Raw genomic sequence first — 9,123 nt, 5'->3', positions numbered from 1 at the left:
TGACCGAGGTAGGGGAAGAATTCAGCCTGTCTGCCTCCAATCCATATTGTAATGATGCTGCCTCTCAAATCACTTGCAAATATATATGGAACACTTGTGTCTTAGGCTGTGTCTTCTGTAGTTGTCATAAGTTACTCCAAGTAAGTTTTCGAAGTAGGAAACCCTCTATTCCCTTTTTGAAGATTCACAATACAAAGTAACACTGTCAAGTCTCTGGAAATGTCTGTATTTTTTGAAATCTGTATTATGTTGCATTTTTAAATGTTTCCTGATTTCACAAGACCACAGAACACCCCCCTTGGGCACTGTCCCCCACTCCGAACTAGGCCTGAAAAGGTGTCAAAACAGTAAGACTTGTTATTGTTAAAAGCGTGGGTGAATGCACTTCACGGCAGCTTCAATAAGCAGTTATTTTCTTGACATAAACCATGCTTGAGAATTACATTTGGTTTAGATGGACATCTGTGATGTGTGGGAAGCCAAACTTTGAAGATCAATTGTGTTGTAATTTGATTCACTCAGTCCTTTAGCAACTTAACCAGGCCCTAATTAAAACAAAAACATTTACTGGTAATATTTTCCTCATAGAAAATTCACCCCTATTTAGTTAACAGACTAACAGGAGAATCCACAGCAGTTTAGAGTTGCTTCCATGTGTTCCTAGGAACGAGAAACCATGACAGAGCACGGCCTCAGCCGGAGTCTTCTGCATTTTCTCATCTGCAATGAGGTAAGTTGATGTGGAGATAAATGAGTCTGAGATACAAAGAAGTATTTACCCCTGGAAAATATGCTCTGCACTAAAACAGAGGTGCGTACCAATGCAAGCAGAACAGAACATGTGGAGCTATAAAGCCTTGAGTTTTCAGGAAATTTATGTACAAAGTAATAAAGAATGAATACTACAGTCACTTGATATAACAGGATATTCTTTAGTATCTCAATTTTTTGTTATTTTTATTATGATTATTTCAGGTCAAGTGACCTATTTTTTTAAGAATAGAGAAAATGCTGTTTTGAAAAAACAGGAGGCGCTTTAAAACTTGGAGTTTTTCCTCCATTCTTTTTTTTTTTTTCCCAGTATCACAATGTTTATTGATAGATACAAGTATATAAAATCAGGGCATGAACATGACTTGATAAATTAAGTAGACTTAATTTCAATACTATAATAAGAGGGACCAATTCAAATTCTCACCATTTGTTTCACACCCACAAAGACCACTTTAAGGGCATTTACGATCTCTCAGAACTGGTCAGTTTTGTACAAGTAAACCCTGTTTCTTTTTAAAAGACTTGTGCACTTGCCCAGGCTCAAGGATATTAAAATCTAGCACATAAAGCCCAGTGTAGAAATACCGGCAATATGCTATTACGGCAACAACCATCAATTACAGTTTAAAAATTTTCTGTAACAACCAAATGGATAATCAAATATTGCAACAACTCAGGTATTACTGAGCGAAGTGCATTTCTACAGTATTCAGTGTTGCTATTCAGTTTTCTAACTTAAAACAGCCTATGATAACTGGCAGCAAAGAAGGTCCTTGCAATAGACTACCTCTGCTTGAGAACTTATGATGTAATTATTGCATGCTGCTAATATACTATCTAAACATTAAAGATACTCCTAAAATATTTGATGGTAGACTATGATTAAGACTTTACACTACAAAAAAGCCTTATGCAGAAGGAAATCCTAACTGACATGCTTCTGCTTTAAATATTGTGAAAACGTTACAGCGAGATGAATTTTCGCAGTGGTTAGGTCAAATGCAGTAGCATCATAGCAAAAGTACGCTTTGCACAATTTAAGGCTTCGGCTGGTTTTTTTTCGCCAGCTTCTTCTTCTGATTCTTCTTCTTCAGCAGTTTCTAGCCAGGTTAGCCACTGATTCATGTGGAACAAAGCCTTGCCTTTCCCTGGAAACTCTTGGGTTATATCTTCTTTCCAAGCCAAGAAAGCTTCTCCTTCAATAACCTCCATGTCATGGAAGTGAACAAAAAAGCAGAGTAACATGCCTTTAGGGAAGTTGCTATTGTAGCAGTGCACCTGACGAGCATAGAGGGCACTGACTTGTAGATCAACGTGAACATGAAGAGATTTCTGCATTACTGGCTTGAAGGAAAGAAGCAGTTGTTTTTCCTGCTCTAACTGTTCTGTGGAAGGAGCAGAGGAAGAATCTGTTTCATCACTGGGTGGGTTTACTTCACTAGAAATGTACTGTAAGAAGCTAGTCATTAAGATGTTCACAAATCCTTTATCTGCATGAAGTTTGGGAGAGCTGTTATCTTTAATCCACTTATATATGGTTAGAGGAGATGAACCCAACTTTATTTGCTTTAACAGTTCCTTCTCCAATTTGAGGAGTGGGAATAAGAAACTCAGTCCCTTTCCTTCCAAGATCTCCAACATGCAGTCCTTATTCCGATCAATTTCTGGGAGCATTTTCTGCATATTGACCTTGCTTTGTTGGAAAAGCTCTGTTAACCATTCTCAATCTTGTAATTTAGCTAATTGCTGAAGACAGAGTAAGAAGAAAGGAAAATGGGTGCCACTTTCCAGTGGTTGAGCTAGTTCTGAAATGCTCAGCAGCTCCGAAATGATAGCACGAGCTGCAAACTGTGCTAAATATGATTTCACCAAGGGGATGTCAACCTCCAGTTTGGGGCACTGGTCCAATGCATTCAGGAGAGACTGCATGAAGTTGTCACTTGTGGCCATCCCTTCCTGTTTGAGGAAACTGATCAGAGAACTTGCTTTTTCTTTATCTTCATCACTTCTGTCGAGTGACAGGATGATTACTTAGCTTAACATCTTGGGGAGAAAGTGTTTAGGAGACCTCATCTCTCTTACACCACTGACAGCTTCGTTTGCATTTCCACTATTCAGATATTCGGTTACAACAGTTTTGGTTAATTTAAGCAGCTCTTCCTTTGATGGTGGTGGCTTTTTACTGGTCTTGGTAGGCTTTTCCTGAATAAGTGGTGGATTACTTTTGAGCCCAAGCTGAGGTGTCTGTCCCAGAGGTGGTGTCTGAGTGCGTGGTGGTTGTGCACTAGAAGGAATCACAGTTATCTGGCACTTGACTTTTATTCATTAGGAAAGACTGAGCAGGCCTCAGGCTAATCTCATCTGCATTAAGCTGTCCTTTCTTAGAAAACCGAGGTGGCATATCCTTCGACTGTCCTTGCAGCTGGGATAAGAGTCCCTGACTCTCATTATGGTAGAGCTGGCTTAGCCCCTGGTTTTCATAAACTTGCCTCCCATCTCCCCAAACTGCGATTGTGTGGGAGGTATGATGTGTCCCCCGTGGCCACTGAAGAGTTGATTTGAACGATGGCGCCCCAGGGTGCGTGAAAATCTGTCCTGGATAACTCCTGGACCAGTACCGATTCCGCTACCTGGCATTTGTCCAAACATATCAGCGAGTCCTCCAAGTGGGTCCCTATCCATTTTCATCCTGGGTGGCATGAACCGTCCCTCCAGAAAGAAGTCACTTCTCATCCCTTGAGCCACGGGAGCAGGAATAAACACTCCTAGATCTTTTACTGCATCTTGACGGATTTGATTGATCGTCTTTGGTCCACTGTCAAGAAAAGCCTTGCGAGGAACCCAATGGTGTTCTCTCAACTCTACGGTATCCTGCAGCAGGAAACGAATCCTCGCCGGCAATTCCTTACTTAACATCAAGGAGCACATTCGGGCAAAGTACTGATCCATTAAGGACTTGGCTCTTTCTTGGTCTAACCTAGGTCCCACTCTCCTCATTAACTGACAGAGGCACTCCAAATCCTCTCCCATATCTTTGAGTTGGACTCTCTTCTTTTTTTCCAAAAGTGTTTTGATGCACTTACGAAGGATAGATTCATGAATAAGATCAAGCTTTCCAGGTTATCCAGTGAATTTGATGTTCCCCAGCATCTTGGTCTTAGCAATGGCTCTCTGTTCCTTCTCCTTGGGGAGGAGGGGATTTTCACACTTATCACAGACATCAACATTTCTGGTTCGGTTTTCAAATTCCTCTTGTAATTTGGAAATTAGGAGGCGTCTGAATGTTGTGCTTTGCTTCTGTCCTGGCTGACCCTCTGCTGCTGGGCCATCGAAGTTTGGTGCATCTTCTGCCAATCGCAGACATAGCTGAGCATACAGTGAGCTATACTTTGGCTCTTCTAGGGCTTTGTCCACCGTCAGCAGTATGACCCCTTTAAGGATGAGTTTACACTCTACACCCACATTGAGGAGCTCAAGGCATAGCTTGTCAAACTTCTCAGGAGTGAGCTTCCTGAGTATGCCTCTTACTTTCCTGAAGATTGCATCATGTCGTTCTTTTTCATTTGCGGAGTTGTTTGCTGCGGAGTCGTCATCTCGTCTAGTGCTTCGTGCAGGAATCCATTTCTGCGCGTTTTGCCCTGGCTTTCTCCCCAGGAACTCGCTGTTGCCAGCAGTCTTGGGATAATGCTGAGGTGCCCCCTTACTTCCTCCTCCGCCCGAAGAAGCACTGGAACGAGAAGCACCCCCTTCTGCAATCGCACTCTCCACTTTGGCGGCTTGACAACCAAGACTCTTCAAAAGAATAATATTAATGGATGGGGTGGGGAGGGAAGGGGTGGAACAAATGAAAAACCTTCACCGAGAACTCAGCAGCTGCCACTGCAGCTGCCGCCTCAGGATCCGGTTGTGGGGACAGGGAAGGGAGGGGGAGGGGAACGGAAAACAAAAGAAGGGGGGGGAAGGGGGAGGAAGGAGTCGGGACTGGCCTGAAACACTCAGCTCAGAGGAGTCGCTGCTGCAGCCGCCACCTCCATAGAGCTCCGGCTCGCTGCTGGCCTCCATTCTTAATTTCTGAGAAATTTCCTTGAGAATTTAAACTTTTTTTTAAATTTTTTTTTTTTTAAGTACAGTTACATATAGACGTAGAAAAAAATCTCTGGGGATTTGTATGGCCCTCGGGGGGCTAAATTGAAAACAGTTTTCTTGGATGAGTTCTTAAATACAAAGGGGAATTAACTGCAGTATGGGTTTTTTCCTTTACCATTAAGGTAATGTTAATTCACTCATTCATCAAAGACCACAAAATTACTGTTTACCAAGTGCTCTGGATTCTGATAGGCTCTTTGGGAGATACAGTCCAAATGTAGAGAATTCAAGGTTCATGGTCGCTGCTGTCAATTCGGTGGCATTCCAGTGGGATGACAAGGTACACAACTGTGATAAGATTAGTATTAATACAAGGGGAGCAATGAAGTTACTTGTTGTGATGAAGTACTGGGTGGATTTTAGACAACTATAGGAACTTTGGAGAGAGAGATATATGCCTGGAGGAGTCTAGTAGAGACAGTTTTTGTGGTAAGTGTGATACTTGAGTTGAGCCGTGAACAAAGGAACCCTTGGGTAGCAGGCGAAGAACAGAGAGAACGTCCTGTGCAGGTGGGCTGTGTTAGCAGCGGCAGGAGAAAGTAACCCTCCACCCCCACCCCGCGTTAGAGTCTGGGGATGAGTAATAGCAGAGTTTGTGTGTAGGATGCATGGAGAGAAAGTTCTAAGGGAGAAACACATGATTGTTGATGCACCAAGAAGGACACATTTCATCTGCGTAGTATTAATGCTCAGAATGTTGAAACTGAGTCTAACTATCCAAATTGTAGCACATTCTGGAAAACCACTGTCCTGGACCTTTAAAAATGTCAACATCGTGAATGACAAACAAGGATGGGAGACTGTCCCAGATTAAAGGAGGTTGAAGAGACATGACATGTGTGACCCTAGATTGTAGCCCAGAGAGGAAAAGTAAAGTAAAAAAACCAAGGACGTTATTGGTATAGTTGGGCAAATTTGAAAATGGACGTGTATTAGAAAATGGCATCGTATTACTGTTATATTTCCTGAGTGACATAATTGTATTATTATATAGGAGAATGCCTTCATTCATAGGAGATTTGCATTTAGGGATGAAGTGTTATGATATCTGCAAGTAATTCTCAAATGGTCAAGAATATATTCGTGCACACACACACACGCACACACAGGCGAGAAACAAGTTCAGCAAAAGCTTAACATTGAGGAATCCAGACAAAGGGCCTATGGGTGTTTCTCTTACTATTTTTGCAACTTTTCTGTAGATTTCAAAATTTTCAAAATAAAAAGGAAGGGGAAAATAAGTTTTCTGTGAACATTTGGATGTTCATAATTTTTTTGTTTTACAACTTCTTTTATTTACTTGATACTCATTGAACATGTTAGTAAATGCCCTCAGGGCTATATCACTCAGTTTGTGCTGGTTATTTTTGTGGAAACATTTGCTTTATGATCATCATTAACACATTTTAATGTAGTGTGAGCGCATTGTATTCCTGAAAATGACTGGATAACTATGTACCATCTTTTCCCCCTTGAGTGATAGACTCATGTGACACAGCAGGCTTTTCAAAGGGTCCTAATCCTCACCACCATTATAGGACAACTTTTTATAAGCATTTTACTTTTTTTAGGTGTTCATGAAATAGTGTGGACTGATTCTCTAAGAAATAAATAATCAATACCTTTTTTTTTTTTTTTTCGGTACGCGGGCCTCTCACTGCTGTGGCCTCTCCCGTTGCGGAGCACAGGCTCCGGACGTGCAGGCTCAGCGGCCATGGCTCACGGGCCCAGCCGCTCCCTGGCATGTGGGATCTTCCCGGACCAGGGCACGAACCCGCGTCCCCTGCATCGGCAGGCGGACTCTCAACCACTGCGCCACCAGGGAAGCCCCCCTATTTTTTATATATGTATTGTATGCCTATAACTTGGCCAAGTGCAATTCTTGGCTTCAGGGAATGTGTACAATTACTGATAATATATGCCTGGCCAGTTTACTCCAGGGCATGTCAGGCAATAGGGGATGATGATTTTTATGTGCCTCAGGAGTGATGAGAAAAGAGGTGTGATTTTTCTGATAACAGTGAGATTTTGGAGAAACACACCTGGATGAATTGCATTGAGGCCAAAGATCTGGGCTGTTCCCAGGGAATTATGGCTTCCAGAAACTGCCAGCAATGGGTAATTCTCCTTATTTAGGGCTGTGCTGAGTGCCTTCCCCTTTAATCATTCCATCCGAAGAGCTTGGGCCATACCAGTTCTTTGGTAACGTGGTCTCTGCTGGCATCTGGAAGGAGTCACTTTTTAACAGGCTTTCCATCTGCTAAGATGATTAATGATACCTGCTCAAACGGCTAGAGCTGTTTTTCCTCGCGGAGTTTGTGGGCGTGTGCTGACTCATGCACCCTCTGACCCCATGTCCCCATTGTGATCTGGAGCATGTACTTCCAAGAGGACTGGTCAGGTGACTGCCAGGCTATACCCATGGAACAAAACCAAGTTAAATGTTGCACAACCTAAAAACTTGGCTGTGGAAGTGCCACACTCCAAATTATAAATCCATCCCTTTTTTTTTTTTTTTTTAATGAGAATTATCAGTTCGTTTCATCTGGTTTTACCTTCCATGGGGGGAAGTTAAGCAAATTCATCTCCCCATTCAACAGGGTCCAAATAATGCAGCCACAAAATTAAAGCAACATGGGCACTATTGTAAACTGAAATCACGGTTCACTTTACAATGTAAACCTGATAACCAAAAAGAATTGATCAGAAGGTGGATATGGGGTTCATTTATTTAAAACATTCAGAATCCTGATATCCCCTAAATTAGGATACAGAGAAATACAAAACAAAATAGTAAAACAACAACCACAAAACACAATCGTGAGGAAAGGTTTCACAGGACAAGATTTCAGGAGCTGACTGACTAACAGGTGGATCCAGTGTTCTGTTGACTGCAGAGCATGTGGTGGACTAGACACGGCCAGGCTGTGGGGTGCCAAAGCTAGAATTGTAGCGAGTGCATTCTAGTGTGATCTGAGATGGAGTAGCACACACCAAAGAAGAGAATAAACATGGAAGGTTAGGAAAGGCAAGGTCTAATGATGTAGAAGAATGATTTTAATCCACACAATATTATAAAAAATTATTAAAGGATTTAATTTCAGAATGAAGTTACTGGGAACTTCAGGTTGAATAATTAAAACTGATTATTTCCAACTTGCTTTCCATACTTATTGGAAGTTTATAATGAAAGGTATACACATATATTTTAAAAGAAATTCTACAAACCAAGTCTCCATTTCAATGTTAGATATTGGAAAAAGAACAGCAAATTAAATCCGAAGAATATAAAGGGAAGAAAATGATAGCATAAAAGATTAATGGAACAGAAGAAACACACAATAAAAGAGATTAATAAAGTCAAACTTGCTAAATTGAAAAGATTAGTAAAATTGCTGAACCCTTAGCAAATGTGTTTGATGGTGAAAGATTGAAGACCTCCATCATATCAGAAACAACGCTAGGATGTGCTGTCACTACTTTGTGTCCTAGTATACTGGAGGCCCCAAGCAACGCGGTCAGAAAAAGACAACACTTTAATGTTAGCACAGTAGGAAATAGGCATTATTTGCATAAGATATAATCAAAAAGTTGAGATTTTATACATAAATAGTATCAACTAATGAGAGAATTTAGCAAGTGTGCTGATTTTAGCCAGTGTACAGAAATCATTGCATTTGCATATACCAGTAACACAGGTAGAAATTAAACTTGAAGAACAAGATACTATTTAAGGCAATATAACTAATCCAAATACTTAACTCTAGGTGCAAGAACTCTGTGTAGAACATTGTAAAATATTCTTTAGAGGAATTAAATACGATCTAAATACTATTGAATTCATGAATTGTAAGACTCAATCTTGTAAAGGTGGTAATTTTAAGAAAATTGATTAATACAATTCCATCAGAACCCCAGCAGATGTTTGTTGTTTTGGGGGTCTGGTTTGTTAGCTTCAGAGTGTGTGTGTGTGTGTGTGTGTGTAAATTGAAAAACCAGTTTTCATTTTGAAGTTGGGAGTCGATTTTTCTACAAGTCTCACACTTTTTCCTAGTGTCTTGAACAATGTGTAAACCCCAAGCACTGCACCAACAGCACCTAATGGTAAAATGGGCCCATTTGTGTATCCCCAGGTCTCCATATGCCCAGGTGCATGGTATGCTCACTATGATACCACAGTGTGCCTCTGCTTCTATTCTAATG

At 41.1% G+C, this 9,123-nt stretch overlaps 1 pseudogene; it reads right to left on the bottom strand.

The window, feature by feature from the left end:
• Positions 1–1,049: 1,049 nt before the first annotated feature.
• LOC137220128 (eukaryotic translation initiation factor 4 gamma 2 pseudogene) lies at positions 1,050–4,695 on the bottom strand (annotated as a pseudogene).
• Between the last annotated feature and the right edge of the window lie 4,428 nt (positions 4,696–9,123).

The sequence above is a fragment of the Pseudorca crassidens genome, chromosome 2, assembly GCF_039906515.1.
Source record: "Pseudorca crassidens isolate mPseCra1 chromosome 2, mPseCra1.hap1, whole genome shotgun sequence".
In the NCBI taxonomy this organism is placed as follows: domain Eukaryota; kingdom Metazoa; phylum Chordata; class Mammalia; order Artiodactyla; family Delphinidae; genus Pseudorca; species Pseudorca crassidens.
Note: the sequence above shows the minus strand (reverse complement) of the source record. Positions and strands in the feature narration are given on the sequence as shown.